General features: G+C 39.2%; 1 pseudogene; it reads left to right on the top strand.

Moving 5' to 3' along the window:
• Positions 1-6,420: 6,420 nt before the first annotated feature.
• LOC118722411 lies at positions 6,421-7,009 on the top strand (annotated as a pseudogene).
• The last annotated feature ends 10,517 nt before the right edge of the window (positions 7,010-17,526 follow it).

The following is a 17,526-nucleotide window of genomic DNA, read 5'->3' as shown; positions in this document are numbered from 1 at the left end:
AGTTACCGGCCTCAATCAGGCCTCTCTCCCTTACGGGTCCCCCACCCCCTATTCCCCAGCCAGCCAAGGAGGACGCCAGACAGGGCATCTCTCCTCCATTGCTCACCTTCCATCCCAAACTGGCCAATCTTCTCTAGGTGAGTGATGCTCACAATTCCCCTCGTCCCATGTCTCCTACCCACTCTCTCTCACTGACTTCTCAGAAGTCTCTTGTCTCTAAAGTCCTAGAGCTAGGCAAGAAGACTTCTCAGCCATTTGGCTTTGGGTCCTTCTGGGTTGCGGACACCGAGTCCAGACGGTCCACTCTCATTTCTCATGGTGATTTGTTTAGCAGCAGGGATGCCTGCCCTAAAGAGGCACCTTTGGGCTTGTGTTCTGTCCCTCACTGTTCCTGTCTCGTGGGCCACACTCACTCTGCACACTCGCGGGGGAGATCATGCCCAACCACCTCATTTTATTTTGAAACACTGGTTGGCCCCAATGCAAACTAGATAATAAGTCTCAATGGCCTGAAAACGGTACTTTTAATTTAACACACTGCACCATTTAGATAATTGCTGTCACTGCAATGGAAAATGGTCAGAGATTCCCTACATCCAGGCCTTTTTCACCTCTCAGTCCTGTCCTACCCATCAGATCTTTCTCCTTCACACAAAACATCTTACCCCTAACACTTCTGATTCTGAATCTACTTTTGACCCAGTAGACCACTGACCTCTAATCCCTTATACTTCCCCTCCCTCACCTGCAGTAGATTCCCAAAACCCAGACCCTCCTAACCAGCAACCACCTTCTCCTGAGAGCCCAAATCCTGAGAACATAAGCTCCAAAACAGCCCTTTCCCATCTAACACTCGTTCTCAGGCCACCAAAGACTGCCTTCCTCAACAGCCTCTTCTATTCCCCTGCCCGAGGGAGGCAGCAGACTTAATGAAATCACTCAATGCCCTGATGAAAACCCGGTTCTCCTCCTCTGCCGCCTCTCGGAGGCCTTACGGAAATTGACCACCTTAGACCCCGCCTCCCCAGTGGGATCCCTTCTTCTGAACACCCATTTTATATCCTAGCCAGCCCCCGACATATGCCGCAAACTTCCAAAAATAGACACAGGTCCACAAACACCTCAAAAAGACCTCGTTAACCTGGCCTTTAAGATCTTTAATAATAGAGATGAGGAGATCCAAATCCAAAAACAAAGGCAAGATCAGGCCAAGGCTAAGGCCCAGAAGGAGGCTTTCCATCTCCTAGCCACCAATCTCATGAACCCCACACAAAGTGCCAGTCCTCCAGCCAGGGTAAGTCAGGGGCTAGGCCTCTCTGGGCCCGAGCTTCAAATGCAACAAGGAAGGACACTGAGCCTGGGCCCTGCCCAAGGTGTGCAAGGGAAGGCCACTGGAAATCAGACTATGGTCTGGTCCCTCTGGGTTGGACTTCAGCCAGTCCGGCATGGCCTCCCTATGGATCTGGTTTGGAGCTCCCAGACCTCTTGGGACTGGCCACCGAAGAAGTTTTCCAGGCCCTGACAGGGTCCTACAGACTCACATCACAAGGACAGAGCCTTGGGTAACCACTCTGGTGGCATGTAAGCCGATCTCCTTTTTAATTGACACTGGGGCCACTTATCCTGCCCTCTCCGAATTCACTGGGACCCTTGTCCCCTCCTCAGGCTCTATGATGGGGTTTGACTGATTAGTCTCACAGCCATTAGCCACCTTACCTCTTTTCTCATTCTACCTTGGTGCCTGGCCAGGGCTACCATGCATTCCCTCATAAAACCCAGTTATCCCAAACCACAGTCACCTACCTCAGTTTCACTCTCTCATCTCACAAGGCCAAGCCATGCCTTGGACTGTAAACACCTTATCGTCTCCATGACTGTCCCCTCCTCTGAACAAGAAATGGTCTCCTTTCTTTGGCTCGCTGGACACTTTCGCCTCTGGGTTCCCAACTTCAGTCTTCTCCCACTGAGCACAGGGACCGCTCACTGAGCCTTTCCATCCCAAAGCCAGTATTCTCACCCTTTTGATGCTCTAAAAACTAGTCTGACCTCAGCGCCTTCTCACCCTCACCTTCTCAAAGAACAACTCTCTTTACTGAAAAACTGCTAATGCTTACTTAACAGAAGCTGAGCTCATTATCACCCAAACCTTAGCATGTTGTCTCTAAGGAAAAATATGGCAGTTTTGAATCCAAGCAGCTAAGAGGCCTGGGAACAAGCTGCAGGGCCTGCTCCCTCTTCCCTCTGCCTTTTCTCCAGCCTCATTTGCCTATACATAATGTTCCAAAGTCTTTGGTAACTTAAAGGCTTTGGAGCATTGCTGGGTTAAATGATAAACATCTAAATATTTTAAAATAGCATAAAATACTGAAACATTGATTGCTAGATCTGTTTTTATTCGCCTGCTCTTAGTTTTTATTACAGAAGGTCTCTTGTACTTTGTTGAATGTATATTTTCTTGAAAGTAAGAGTGTGTTTAAAGTGTGTTGATAAACGTCAATCTAAGAAATGTTGGCTATTTGCTTTTTGGTTATCATTAAAAAATTAAGGTTTCTAAGAGTGAAGAATTCTAGCACACTTTAAGGAAAAAAGAAGGAAATGGTCTGTACAAGTTGTTGAAGGTATGACAGAAAGAAAGAATATTAGAGTAGAAATACTTAATGGATGGTTATGCATTTTTTGAAGGACATAGAAAGAAGGTTTGAAGGCTAATTTGAAAGTGGGAAATGTGTGAAGGTGGCATATGTAATGAGAAGGAAAAGAGAAATGTTGAAAGAAAGAAATAAGTTCTAAAGTTAACTATTTAAAGTTTAAACAAAGGCCAGACCACTAGCTAATTTATAGGCTGCCTGTAACTAAAAAGCCCTTATCTCCCCCCTGACAAGGACAGAGAGAGAGGGGGAGAGGGGGAAAGAAAAAAAAAGGGGGGTGGTGGGCAAGGACCATTTTACTCTGAGCAAGAAAGCCTGAGGTTTCGTCCTCTAAGCTTGGCAGGACACCAGAATATTCAGCAGCAGAATTTAAAGAGTATACATAATGCCTCAGACCTGCTCCCCCAGTCCCCCCAGCCTGCTCTTTAGATTGGCTGAGGCTGGGGGAGGGGTGGCATCAGTACTTCATGGATCAAATGTACAAGTTTGCTTACTTTGTTTTTCCAATAAAGGAGTATTCAGGCGTCTTCAAACTACGGCCCACGGGCCACATGCAGCCCGCAGAGGAGTCTGATCCGGCCCGCCAGGTTTTTTGGGCAGTGAGCGCAGCCGAGGTGTTACAGTAGGAATTAGTAGTTCATATAGTCCGGCCCTCCAGCTCTCTGAGGGACCGTGATCTGGCCCCCACTTTAAAAAGTTTGAGGACCCCTGCTTTAATTACTTGACAAGTTAGGTTTTCACAATATAATCAAAGTCTCTTATAAACTAATTTACTAGTATATGAAAAGCCAATATTTTATGAGCAACTGGTCTAGTAAAGTCCAAAGTAAAATATGCATATATTTGCAAATGAGCACTAGCCAAAAAGTGCAGGGTGGGGGGTAGATATGGCAGGTATCTCCCTTTTCCGTGTCGAGCACAGAAAGAGAGATGAAACCAGTTCTGAGTGGAAGTGGCCAGGGATTGAGAAAAGAAAGAAAAAAAGAAAGGAAAAAAAGAAAGAAAGAAAGAAAGAAAGAAAGAGAGAGAGAGAGAGAGAGAGAGAGAGAGAGAGGAAGGAAGGAAGGAAGGAAGGAAGGAAGGAAGGAAGGAAGGAAGGAAGGAAGGAAGGAAGGAAGGAAGAAAGAAAGAAAGAAAAAAAGAAAAAAGATGCAGAGATAGATTTAAAAAGCTGGGAGCTGGGTGGGATGCTGCCCTCTTCTGATGAAGATTTATTTATATATCCTAAAATACCAGGAAGTATCACCAAAACTTAGGATCAAAGAAGCTTATTTGCATTTTTAAAAATATATATTTTATTGATTTTTTACAGAGAGGAAGGGAGAGAGATAGAGAGCTAGAAATGTTGATGAGAGAGAAACTGACCAGCTGCCTCTTGCACACCCCCTGCCTCTTGCACACCCACTACCGGTATGTGCCCGCAACCAAGGTACATGCCCTTGACCGTAATCGAACCTGGGACCTTTCAGTACGCAGACCGACGCTCTACCACTAAGCAAAACTGGTTTCGGCCTTATTTGCATTTTTGAGTAGGCCCTAGCATTCCTGGTGCTTGACTAGATTTACATATCACAGCCTGCTCCCCGACACCTGGACAAAGGTAAAGTCAGTACTGATCACATGTCCAGACTTTTTGGAGTGGCTCTGCCTGTCTCCCCGAGTTCAGCTGACAATAATTAAAGAAATGCCCATGTACCTTCCCAGGGGGTCCTCTACAAAAAAGAATGCTGTCTAGAAGTAAATTTGCTGGTAAGCTTAAAAAGAAGAAATTTAAAAAATCTCTTCACTACTACTTACAGAATAAACTAAGAGTTATTATTCAACCATTAAATCTCACCGTTAATGAGACACCATAAGTAAAAAGAAAGTTACTTTTACTTGAGATGTATGCATTACAGCATTGGTCATGTCTCTCTCCTATTTGTTTTTCTGAAAGGTAACCAAGTAGGTTGTTCTGTTTGAAAGAAAGTAAAAGTTTTTATTTTTTTTAATTTTTTTAAAATATATTTTATTGATTTTTTACAGAGAGGAAGGGAGAGAGATAGAGAGTTAGAAACATCGATGAGAGTCATCGATCAGCTGCCTCTTGCACACCCCCTACTGGGGATATGCCCGCAACCAAGATACATGCCCTTGACTGGAATCGAACCCGGGACCTTTTAGTCCCCAAGCCGACGCTCTATCCATTGAGCCAAACCGGCCTCGGCAAAAGTAAAAGTTTTTAATATAGTAATTTAAGGTTTAAAAGTAGAAATAGCAAGGATTAAAATGTAGTAAAAATAAGAAGTTAAGCCAGTGAATGGGAGATTATAACCTCAGAAAATTTAAAGTACTAAACTTGGCTGGAAATAGAGTTTATCCTTTCTCACATTGTTAACAAGTCAGAAAAATCAGGCAGAAGAAAATCCTTTTAATAGCAAGGGGCAAAACTAGAAAAATAAAAACCTCACCCCCAGAGTAACTGATCCTCGTCTAGCAAATAACTAGTCTCAGGCAACCCCTAATCTTTTCCTCCTTAAAAGTAACATTTAGGTCTCAGTTGAATTTCAGCTCCAGGCCCCGAAAAGCAGCAAAACCAGACAAGTGATGCTGTGGCAGCCTCAGGACCAGCTTTTACCTCCCAAGTCCCTCCACAGGACCGTTTTCAAGACTTCGCCAACCAGCCTCTTGGGGAAATCATGCTGCTGTGACCTCTCATCCAGCCAACTACTATCAAAGTCCACCCCCTATGATCTTGACATCCCCTCTCAGCAGGAAGTAACTTCAGAAGACATGACCTTTGCCCTATTCCATAAAACAAAAAAGGCTGGAATGTTAGATCTGATCAAACAACTGAATCAATACCCCTCCCTCGGGAACTGGCTTTTCAGGCCATTTCACTACAGACATTCCTTTTGCTGAGATCATGTTTCACTTGCTGTGACCACATTCTATTATCTCCCCTCCAGGTATGCACAGAGAATTCTCTGCCCAAAAAAAGCCCGCCAAAAGTCCTTTAAAAGCTGCTGACTTCTGTCACTGGGTGCTGGAGCTATCGAATGATTGAATAAATTCATAGGCCTCCATTCTGGCCTCCTGAGTTCCTCTGTCAGCTACCTAACAATAACAAGATCCAATTAGGTGCTATTTACAAGAAATTTACTTTAAGAAAAATTATATGGGTAGGTTAAAGGTAAAAGGATAGAAAAATTTGCACCATGCAAATACAATAGAAAGAAAGCTGAAGTAGCTGTATTAATATCAGACAAAATAGACTTCAAAGCAAGAAAACTTACCAGGACTAAAAAGGGATGTTATGTAATGACTAGGGGCCTGGTGCACGAATTTGTGCATGATGGGGTCCCTCAGCCTGGCTGGTGATTGGGCCGATCAAGGCCATCTCACCCAGTGCATGGGGGGAGGAATACATAAAAAGTTGTTGTATAAATGCATCTGAAGAGCTATTTCTGGGTTTTAAGAACAAAGCAGATATTCTAAAAAAAAAAAAAAATTGAAGAGTTACCATTGTCTGCTAAAAGAGTGAAAGATAGAACAGTCAATATGTCTTTGAGCCAGGACCGGTTTGGCTCAGTGGATAGAGCGTCAGCCTGAGGACTGAAAGGTCCCGGGTTCGATTCCGGGCAAGGGCATGTACCTTGGTTGCGGGCACATCCCCAGTAGGGGGTGTGCAAGAGGCAGCTGATTGATGATTCTCTCTCGTCGATGTTTCTAACTCTCTATCCCTCTCTCTTCCACTCTGTGAAAAATCAATATAATATATTTTAAAAAAAGTATGTCTTTGAATATAACGGACCAGCAAGTCAAAGATATTAAATTGGTTTCAGCTTTATCAATTGCAGTTGACGAGTCTTGTAACATAAATGATACAGCACAAGTTTCACTTTTTGTACGATTTACTTCATTTATTACAGGTTCTAAAGAAGAACTTTTAGGATTATTGCCACTCAAAGGTCAAACACGTGGAGAGGATATAGCAAATGCTGTAATTGAGTGCATTGAAAAACATCATATTCCACTCGATAAAATTGTCTCAATTTCAACAGATGGGGCGAAAAGTACGACTGGCATAAGAAACAGGTTTGTTGCTATTTTGAAAGAAAAAAGTAATCACGAGATACTCACTTAACACTGCATCATTCATCAAGAAGCGCTTTGTATGCAAGACATTTCCAGAAGAAATTTGCAAAATTATGGAATTGGTGATTAACATCATCAACTCCATTTTAGCTAACGCTCTTAATCATCGCCAATTTAAAGACTTTTTAGTTAAACGGAGAGTGAGTTCGCAGATCTTCTGCTGCATAACAAAGTACATTGGTTATCGAGAGGAAACATTTCACTTCCTTATTAACAGAAATTAAGGTATTTCTCTTTGAGAAAGGTGTTCACTATCCATAACTAATGAATGATCAGTGGATCAAAAAATTTTATTTTATGGTAGACATCACGTCTCATATAAATCAGCTTAATCATAAACTACAGGGGAAAGGAAACACAATTTTTTCGATGCTAGAAGTTACTTCATTCGAAAACAAATTATCTCTTTTTTGCTCAAGATTTTGAAAGAGAAACTTTGATTCACTTTCCAAGCCTGTTGAAACATCACCAAGAAAATAATTCTGATATTGACATTTGCTATTTCAAAGCAACACTTTTAAATATGAGGGAAGCTTTTCTCAACAGTTATCAGGAATTCAGAAACAGCAAAGTGACGTTAGCCTTTGTTAAAAAACCTCTTAATGCTACTGTGACAGAATTAAATTTTTCTCCCTTTAATATTGACATTGGCAAACTTTGAATGCAATTGCTGGATTTAAAAAACAAAGAAGTGTGGAGCTCGAAATATAGAAATATTGGAGAAGAACAAATGTGAACTTAGTTGTGGTCTGCTTTGAAAGACCTGGAGAAGGAAGATATGTTGATTTTTAACACCTGGAATAGTACTCCTGATTCATATAATCAAGTGAAAAAACTAGCGTTTGCTGTTCTTTCCTTATTCGGGTCTACATATTTATGCCAAAATCATTTTCAAGCACGAACCTTATTAAGAGTAAATTGAGAAGTTGTCTTATTGATGAGAACCTAGAATCATGCCTAAAATTAAACACAACAACATACAAACCTGACTTACCCAGACTTTCCAAGGAGATGCAAGGCCATTGTTCACCTTAGTGTTTGTCAGTCATTGTCATGATTTAATTTTATGGATATTGTAAAGAGTTTAATTTTATCAATAAATAATATCATTATTAAGTATGATATCAAGTACCTATAGTTAAACTAAGACTTAAGACTTAAAGTAAAACTTATTAAGTTAATTTTAGGGAACGTTGTGGAATGAAAGAAGATGTAGTGTCGAGGATTGAGGAAGGTATGTTGAGATGGTTTGGACATAGAGAGAGGATGAACGAAACAAGTATACAAGGCGAGTGTGGATGGGAGAGTTGGAAGGGGTCGACCTCAGTGAACGTGCCTCAATCAGATTGAGGACTTTTTAGCAAAGGCCAGCTTAGGAGTACCCTAATTAAGTTAATAACAATGTGCCTACCTATATAGTTTAAGTTAAAAATTTGGCTCTCCAAAGAAATGTCAATCGTACTGTTGCTATTTGGCTCTGTTGACTAATGAGTTTGCAGACTGCTGACCCAGATCAAGGTGAGACATTTCCAGAAGTCTCCCCCTTCTCCCTAGTCAACACGGGGTTACCACTATTCTGACTCGTATCACTATAGTTTTCTTGTTTTGTATTCTGGAACTGGCTTCTTTCACTCAACTTATTAGTGAGATTTTGCATGTACAGCACATTATTGTATTCCATTTTATGTACATACCACTATTTGCCCATTTTCCTTTCCCTTTTTTTTTTTTTTTTTGCTTTAAAAAAAAAAAGTACCTTAATTGTTGAGAGTATTACAGATGTCCCACATTTTCCACCTTCATACCTCCATCCACCCAGCTTATGCCCCACCCCAGGCCTTCACACACTATTGTCTGTATGCTTGAGCTTTACATATATGTATATAAGTTCTTTGGTTAATCTCTTCCCATCCCTACCCCAATCTCCTCTTTTCTCTGAGATTTACTGGTCTGTTCCATGTTTCCATGTCTCTGGACCTATTTTGTTCACTGATTTATTTTGTTCATTAAATTCCACAGATAAGTGGGATTATGTAATATTTACCTTTTTTGACCGGCTTATTTCACTTAGCATAATATTCTCTGGGTTCCTCCATGTTGTCTCAAAGGGTAAGAGTTCCTTTTTTTAGGAACTGCATAGTATTCCAATGTGTAAATGTACCACAGCTTTTTTATCCACTCATCTACTGATGGGCACTTGGACTATTTCCTAATCTTAGCTATTATCAATAACTCTGTTATGCACATAGGGATGCATATATTCTTTGTGATTAGTGTTTCAGGATTTTTAGGATATATTCCTAGAAGTGGGATCACTGGGTCAAACGATAGTTCCATTTTTCATTTTTTGAGAAAGCTCCATACTGTTTCTATAGTGGCTGCACTATGTTCCCTTTTCTTCATATCCTCACTAGCACTTGTTATTTTTTATTGATAGCTAGGCACTTGTTGCAGGAATATTCCTGCAAGACTTCCACCCGGCTTCCCTTCCGCCATCTTCCCTCCCCGCCACCTCTCCCACTGCAGCGGCCAGGGCAGGGTGGGCAGAATGGGCAGTGCGTGCCCAGCTTGTCCCGCCTGCCCCACCACTGCACACCCTGCCCCACCCACCCAACCCATTATGCCCGCCTCTCCCACTACTTCCTGCGGCTGCTGCACACCTCACCCCTCCCACCCCACATGTGCGGCCAGTGCTTTCCCTCCAGCAGCTGCAGCCACCTTGCTTTCCACTTTCCCTCCCTCTTCCTTCTATGCTGTCTTCAGTCTTCACTCCTTCCTCCCTCCACATATTAACCACCATATTTGTTGGGTTGATTTGCATACTTGCTCCAATTGGCTGGTGGCGTGGCTTTTGTAAGCAGAGTGTTGGTTAATTTGCATATTACTCTATTATTAGTATTGATGATAGCCATTCTGGCAGGTGTTGAAGAGATTCCTCATTGTAGTTTATTTTTTAAATCCTCATCTAAGAATATTTTTCCATTGATTTTTAGAGAGAGTGGAAGGGAAGTGTTAAGTCTGATCAAATAATTGAATGGATACTCCCTCCCCTGGGAACTGACTGACCTTTAGGCCACTTCACAACAGACATTCCATTTCGCTTAAACCACATTCCATTTGCTAAGACCATTATATCTCCCTTCTGAACCTTCCCGGGATCTGGACTGCCCAGAGAATGCTCCTCCCACAAAAAGCCCACCTACAGTTCTTTAAAATCTCTTAACTGCCAAAACTGGTTTGGCTCAGTGGATAGAGCATCAGCCTGGGGACTGAAAGGTCCCAGGTTTGATCCCGGTCAAGGGCATGTGCCTTGGTTGCCGGCACATCCCCAGTAGTGGGTGTGCAAGAGGCAGCTGATTGATGATCCTCTCATCAATGTTTCTAACTCTATCCTTCTCTCTTCCTCTCTGTAAAAATCAATAAAATATATATTTAAAAAAAAATCTCTTAACTACCCACCCCTGGGGACTGGCACCAATTGGGGGCTCAGCCCACTTGATATCCTGATGACCTAATAAATTTAAAATCTCTCACCACTTTGGCCTTTGGAGACCCTAAAAGGAGGGGGAGAGACACACACAGAGAGAAACATTGATGTGAGAGAGACACATCAATTAGTCATCCCACACGCAGAAATAAAGCCTGCTACTGAAGTATGTACCCTTGAGCAGAAATATGTTCTTCCATAAGGTGGGTTCCCTTTTCATTTTGATGACAGTTTCTTTTGCTGTGCAGAGCTTTTTAGTTTGATGTAGTCCTGTTTATCTATTTTTTCCTTTGTATCTCTTGCCCTAGGACAGTGGTCGGCAAACTCATTAGTCAACAGAGCCAAATATCAACAGTACAACAATGGAATTTCTTTTGAGAGTGAAATTTTTTAAACTTCTTCTAACACCACTTCAAAATAGACTCACCCAGGCCATGGTATTTTGTGGAAGAGCCACACTCAAGGGGCCAAAGAGCCACATGCGGCTTGAGAGCCACAGTTTGCCGAACACAGCCCTAGGAGATGTATCAGTGAAAATTCTGCTGTGTGAGATTTTACTGCTTGTTTTCTTCTGGGATGTTTATGGTTTCATGTTTTACATTTTGCTTCCATTTAAATTTTGAATACCTCTAGTAATTGAGGTTGACTTCTGTAGTATAAAAATATACCATTAAGGACCTGGAAAAAAAAAAATAAGCCATGGACTGATAGAAAAATATTTGCAAATCACATATCTGATAAATGACTTTTACCCAGAACATATAAAGAACTTTTACATTTCAATAACAAATTACACACTCAATTTGAAAAATGGGCAAAAGATTTAAATAAGTATTTCACCAAAAAGACAGCCATATCTATATATATAAAAGGCTAAGTGACCAGCCAACTGGTCAACTAACTGGTACATATGACATGCACTGACCACCAGGGGGCAGATACTCAATAAAGGAGTTGTCAAACTGGGGTGATGGTTCTCAGGTGACACACGATTCCTCATGGGGCATGTGATTCTAACTTTGGCCGTGAGTTCTAAAAATATTTCTTCTAACTAATTTCCTTTCAATGTGCATGAATCCATGCACCAGGCCATTTGTATAAAATAAACACATGAAAATATGCTCAATGACATTAGTCATTAAGGAAATGCACATTAAAACCACAATGAAATACCACTTCACACCCACTAGAATGGGTATAATTATAAATACAGACAATAACAAGTGTTGGTGAGGAAGTGAAAAAACTGGAACCCTCACACATTGCTAGTAGAAATGTAAGATGGTATAGCCACTTTGGAAAATAGTTAAACAGTTCCTTTAAAAAATCAACTTACCATATAACCCAGCCACTCAACTCCCAGAATCTACCCAAGAGAAATGAAAATATGTCCATACAAAAAGTCATGTATGTAAATGTAAATAGCATTCTTCATATAGCCCCAAATTGGAAATGACCTAAATGTTCATCACTTGATAAATAGATTAAAAAAAAAAAGGCATGGTAGATTGATAGGATTAAATACAGTTTGGCAATAAAAAGGAATGTAATTCTAATTACAATACATGCTTAAATATGGATAAACCTCAAAAACATTAAGTGAAAGTAGCCAGTCTCAGACGCTACACAGTATATAATTCCATGTTTATGAAATGCCCAGAAGAGGCAAATTTATAGAAACAGAAAACCAGTGGCAGCCTGGGCATGAGATTAACTGCAAATGGGATTGAGATTATTTTTTGATGTAATAGAAATATTTTAAAACTGGAGTATGGTGATAATTGTACACCTCTATAAATTTGTTAAAAGTCACCGAACTATACCCTTACAATGGCTGAATTTTATGACTGTACATTATAACCTCAATAAAGCTGTTTTAAAAAGATACCTATTTATGCTAGGGTTTTAATCGAGAAAGAATGCTGAATTGTAATCAGTGCTGGCAAGTGTGGCAAAAACCCCCATTTAGTCAGAGGATATGGCACTTTTAGGAAGGGAAACAATTGTTCCCAGAGGAATCCATTCAGGAAATTCTGAGCCACCTTGTTAAAAAGGAATGTTCAACTACTAGTGTATATCTTATCGATGCCAACTGTTTCTTTGGGAGCAAGTTTGGCTATTAACTCCATTCAGCAAAAGTCATAGAGTGCTTACTTATTTGCCAACTATTTGTCACACTGGAGGGGGATAATGAAAACTGAAAAGGCATGGCTTGGCCTTTTAACCTGACAACATTTCAAACTGGTGGCTCCATGAGAAGTTTGGCTTTTCTTCCTTTTCTAACTACTATCCTCGCTCCCGGACTTCAGAGCCAATATCCTCACTGCTTCCATTTCCTCGTTTCCCTCTTCACCTCCACCCACCCTCCTTTTAGCCATATTTCAAACATATATCCAATAGAAAAGTATAGAGTAAAAACATAACAAACATCCATGTACCCAGTTAGCTCTTAATCTTTCAGATTTTTAGGTTTTAATCTTAGATCTTAAAACATACATTATAGATACAGTTGAAGCCACTTATGTTAACTTCTTTTTTTCACAGATATAACTGGAACCCTGAAATTGGCATTCATCATTCCCACACATATTTACATACCAGTATTTTATGTGAAGACTAGAGGCCTGGTGCATGAAATTTGTGCACAGGTAGGGTCCCTAGGCCTGGCTGGCAATCAGGGCCGATCGGGACCTTATTTCCATGCCGCTCCCTGGCGGTCAGTGCACATCATAGCCAGTGATAGAAGTCCCGGTCTCCCGGTTGAACTCCTGTGGAGACACTTTGCAAATTAGCCATATATATATATATTCATATATATATATATATATATTCATAAACTATGCAATTATTTTATAATTTACAAGCTGTACATAAATGATGTGATACTTTATGTTTTTCTTATATTTTGTGTTCTTTACGCAACATGTTTTTTGAGGTTGACAGACATTTTAACTTCTATTTAGTGTTCCTTCATATGAATAAAGCACAATTTATCTATCCTCCTTCAGTTGGACATTTAGGTTGTTCCATTTTTTTTCTATTGCAAATAATACTGCAATAAACAGTCTTGTACTTGTTTCTTATACAAATATGCAAGGTTTTTACGGGCTCTACATCTAGTAGGGGAATTGTTGGAACATAGGGTATATACACTTTTTCAGTTTTGGTAGATATTTCCAAATTTCTCTTCAACAACTATTCAGTTTACACTCCCATTAGTGGTCCCTGAGAATTCCTCATTTGTCTACATTTTTGCCAATATATTATCTTATCAAATTAAATTTTGCCCATATAAAAAATATAAAATGGTACCTCATTGTAGCCTTACTTTACCTTTTCCTGATTACTAGGGAAATGATCATTTTTCTTCATGTTCATTGCATGCTTAAATTTTCTCCTCTGTAAGTTATCCCTTATTCTTTGACTAATATTCTATTGGATGGCTTGCCTTTCTTTTTCTTTTTTTATATATTTTTATTGATTTCAGAAAGGGAGAGGGAGAGAGAGAGAGAGATCGAAACATCAATGATGAGAGAGAATCATTGACTGGTTGCCTTCTGCATGCCCCCTACTGGAGATCGAGCACACAACCTGACCAGAATCAAACCCTGGACTTTTCAATCTGCAGGCCGACACTCTATCCACTGAGCCAAACCAACCAGGGCTTGTTTGCCTTTCTCTTCTTGATTTGTTGTGGCTCTTTAATCTTTGTCATATGCATTTATCGTTTTTAGTCTATCTTTTCCATTTTTGTGATAATCTTTGTTAAACAGAATTTTTAAATCTTAAATGTTAATACTATATAATAAAAGCCTAATACCCTGTTTCCCCGAAAATAAGACAGTGTCTTATATTAATTTTTTTCTTCCAAAGTTGCTCTAGGTCTTATTTTCAGGGAATGTTTTATCTTTCCATGTGCTAGGTCTTATTTTCAGAGGATGTCTTATTTTCGGGGAAACACGGTATGTTAAGTGGACAACCATTTGTTCAATCAGTCGCTATGATGCGCCCTGACCACCAGGGGATAGACACTCTGACCAGTAGGTTAGCTTGTTGCTGGGGTTCGGCCAATTGGGACTGGGCAAGATGGACCAAACATGCCCTGGAACCCTCCCTCAATCCCTCCCTGCCTCTAGTAAATATATATACACTTTTTCTTTAAAAATATATATATATTTTATTGATTTTTTACAGAGAGGAAGGGAGAGGGATAGATAGTCAGAAACGTTGATGAGAGAGAAACATCAATCAGTGGCCTCCTGCACATTCCCCACTGGGGATGTGCCTGCAACCAAGGCACATGCCCTTGATGGGAATCGAACCTGGGACCCTTCAGTCCGCAGGCTGGTACTCTATACACTTTTTCTTTGTGATTTGTGCTTTTATATCTTAAGATATCCTTTTTAAATTATTTTTAATTTTGTTAAGTGTGCTAATGTTTTTATGTTAGTTAGAAAAAAGTCCTTAGCAATTAGAAATGAATACTGGGTTATTTACAAGTGAAATTAAATGACATCTGACATTTTCTCTGAATTAGTCCATCAAAAAATGGTGGAGGAGCACAGATGAAAGAACACTGGCAAAATATTGACAATTATTGTAGTTGGGTAATAGGTCCATGTCCTCACTTTATTCTTGGTTTGGAATTTTTCATAATTATACATTGGAAAGGGAGAGGTAGTAGAAAACCCTCTCTTAACTCGAAGGCATGAGGTATTCTAAATGATCAGTTTTTAACCTATTGCAAATTGTCTTCTTTCCTCACTATTCTATTGACACTATGCTGAAAAAGCTACCTTAATTACCAAAATAAGTGGAATCTTCTTAGCTTACATCTTATTTAACATCTCTGTGGAATCTTACAAATTTGACAATTTCTTTTTTCTTTAACTTTTATTATCAGAAAATTTTAATCTATATAAGATGAACACAATAGTATGATGAACTTCCAAGTGTTCATTACCATCTTGAACAATAATCAAGACATAGCTATGCTTATGCCATCTCTTTGTCCAGCAACTTTCTCCCTTCTTATATTATTTTAAAGAAAATTCAAAATATTTTATTTATAACTAGTATGCATGATTAAATTTTGAGAACTTGTTTCTTAAATTAAAAAATGTTATGTTTTTTAAAGTAAAAAGCACAATATCTAGTAACATGATCAATAATTTCTTAATACCATCACATATTCCATTGGAGTTCAGTTTGCAATTGTCTCAGATGTTATATTTGAGAGTATAAGTATGGCGTTACAATTTACTTGAATCATGATTTTTTTATAAAAGAGATCTCTACATTGTGATTTGTTGATATGTCTCTTAATTCTCTTTCACTGCAGTTTCCTCCTCCACCTCTCTTTTTTCTCTTGAATTTCAAGAAAATGGCTCATTTGTCCTGAAGAATTTATCACAATCTGTAAGTTGAGGACTGCATTTCCATTCTGCCATTTAGCATGTTTTTCTATCTTCCGATATCCTCCACCCCTTTGTAAATTGGTAATTAGATGTAGAGACCTGGTCATATTCAGGCTTAAATTTTTTTGACACAACTTTTTGGGTGGTACTGTGATCTTCCATTAGGAGGCACACTATGTCTTCTTGTCTTTATTAGTGATAGAAGCTATTTAATACCAATCATTAGACCAATTAATTCATTAGGACTTCCAAATGGTGATATTCAACATCTATATATGTTCATCAGATATTTTTTCATTTATTAGCTGGAATACTTTTTAATAAAGGAACCCTCTCATCTATTTAGTTACCCAATTTTACAGTTTATAAAGGAAAAAAAGGATTAAAAAAAAATGAATTGTTCACTTATATCTTCCAGCAGTGACCAGTTAATTTTTAGTATTATTGTGAACTGGTATTAGCTTACACATATTTATATAAACACATTACCCCATCTTCGGCCAGTAGGAGACTCTGAAAGTTGGTTTCTAAGCCCATTGGCATTGGGCTTTGGTAACTCTCTTTCTATTTAGTATTGCAGGTTACCCAGTCATGGAATCAGCATTTCTCCAAACAATCCTACTTTTCTCTGCCTGGATGGCTCAGTTGGTTGGAGGTTTGATTCCTGGTCAGGGCACATACCTGGGTTGCGGGGATGCATTTGGGAGGCAATTATTCAATCTCTCTCTCTCTCTCTCTCTCTCTCTCTCTCTCTCTCTCTCTCTTTTCCTTCCCCCCTCTCTCTAAAAACCAATAAAAACATATCCTTGGGCGTTCATTTTTACTTATTGGTCATTATGTTTAGGCCTTCAAAATGGACAGAACTAGAAAATTATTTTTTCTAAGATAAATTCATCATGAGTTTATACTGATACTTACAATTGAAATTGAGGGTTTATACTTCTATCTTACATCTGTATTTTCTTTTTCCCATGCTAAGAATCCTGGTTGTCAGGGGCACTGTGGCTGATACTAGACTATCACATCATTAGTTCATTTTCTTCACCCCACAGAACACATTCAACAGTCTCAGAAACAATACCAACACAACTACCAGAAACATGATTGCCATAAACAGTTTAAAATTTTTAAGCAATTCTTTTTGTCTTTAGGGTATATCCTACTGGGAAAAGCAATCAAATTACTGTTTTAAATTCACTTGAAATAGGTCTCCTCTGTATGTGTTTGCCACTAACTTGATTCACAGTTAGTTTTATTTGTTTTATTTTGCTTTCAATTTTTAAGAGATTGTTTTTAAAACTTAATTTTGTTTTATAATTACATAAAATATTTACATAGTTGCAAGTCAAATCTGCAAACAAGTCTAGCTTCTATTCCTCTCCTCTATTCTATTTCCCACTCCTCCTACAGATAACCTTTCAAAAAATGTTATGGTTTGTCCTTCCAAGTTTTTAAAAATATAAGCAGTTCTTTTAAATAACTAGCTTTCACTATGAAATCCATTTTATTTGTGCTCTCCTTTATTTCTCTCTCAGCATAATTTTTGGTATTTAGGAACCCCACCCCCACAAACAGAGGACCTGACAGGGAGAAGAATCAGGTAAAACTTTGGGGATCAATCAGGACTTCCTGTCCAGGAGGGGTCAGAGGACAAAGTGTTCCTCTTTAACTCTAAGCACCTTATATGTGGCTGATGGAGGTAAAAGGGTAGCTAGAGCCTGGGAAGGTTGCTTACCTCTATCTTCAGAAAATTTAGGGTTGAGGGATTTAAAAACAAAAAAACTACCTTAATAGAAAAAAAAAAAAAAAATATATATATATATATATATATATATAT

Source organism: Pipistrellus kuhlii, unplaced genomic scaffold (genome assembly GCF_014108245.1).
Source record: "Pipistrellus kuhlii isolate mPipKuh1 unplaced genomic scaffold, mPipKuh1.p scaffold_m20_p_2, whole genome shotgun sequence".
NCBI classification, from domain to species: domain Eukaryota; kingdom Metazoa; phylum Chordata; class Mammalia; order Chiroptera; family Vespertilionidae; genus Pipistrellus; species Pipistrellus kuhlii.
This window is presented reverse-complemented; position numbering and strand designations above follow the sequence as displayed.